Genomic DNA, 890 nt, shown 5'->3' with positions numbered 1-890 from the left:
GATTTAGTGAGCTCCTTTGAAGATGATTTAGTGAGCTCCTTTGAAGATGATTTAGCCCTCCTAGCGGAAACAGAGGAAGAGACAATTAGTTAAATAAATACTCTGAAAGAAATAGCGGAAAAAGCAGGTCTACAAGAATACAGAATTTATGATGACGGAAACAAACTACGGCAAAAAAGCAATAGAGACGAAATATGGACAGATATGAGAGACAAAGAAATTTAAATATCTGGGAGAGAGAGTATGCAATAACGGTTTGGAGAAAGAGAGCATAAAGGAGAAAATCATGGAGTTGGAAAGGATAAGCTTCGCAACAGGGAATATTTACAATAAAAAGAATCTATTCTCTAACGCAAAAATAACACATTACAATACGGTCATAAAACCAGTAATTTTATACGGAATGGATACAACTTATCTCCCTAGCTTGGAAAAATTACTGAAAATAGAAAGAAGGATCATGAGGAGAATCCATGTGCCCGAGAAACACAGGAAGGCTACAGGGAGATAAATGACCTGGAAACCGAAATAAGAATCAGAAGACTGAGATTCTACGGGCACGTGATGAGAATGGACCAAAGCAGACTAAACATGAAACTCTTTGACAGAATCCGTGAATATAAGAGCGTAGGAGGATATGTGAAGCGAATGAGAAAGGAAACAAAGAAACTGAAAATAACATACAAAGACTGCCTAGATAGAGAACAGTATGGAAAATAAATAAATGTTCTTTCGGCAAATAAAGAAAAACTGAAGGGTGCTGCGTGGTCGGAAGAGAGGAAGTAAAAGTACGCAGAAGTGATGAGAAGATACTGGGAGAGAAGAAGAGAGGAAGTAAGAAGGAAAAAATAATAATATTCGCGTGGTCTTGAAAGGCCGTTGGGTAAAAA

Source organism: Halyomorpha halys, unplaced genomic scaffold (assembly GCF_000696795.3).
Source record: "Halyomorpha halys isolate HHAL.00 unplaced genomic scaffold, Hhal_1.1 Scaffold338.1, whole genome shotgun sequence".
In the NCBI taxonomy this organism is placed as follows: domain Eukaryota; kingdom Metazoa; phylum Arthropoda; class Insecta; order Hemiptera; family Pentatomidae; genus Halyomorpha; species Halyomorpha halys.
The sequence above is the reverse complement of the archived record's forward strand: the minus strand, read 5'-3'. Positions refer to the sequence as shown.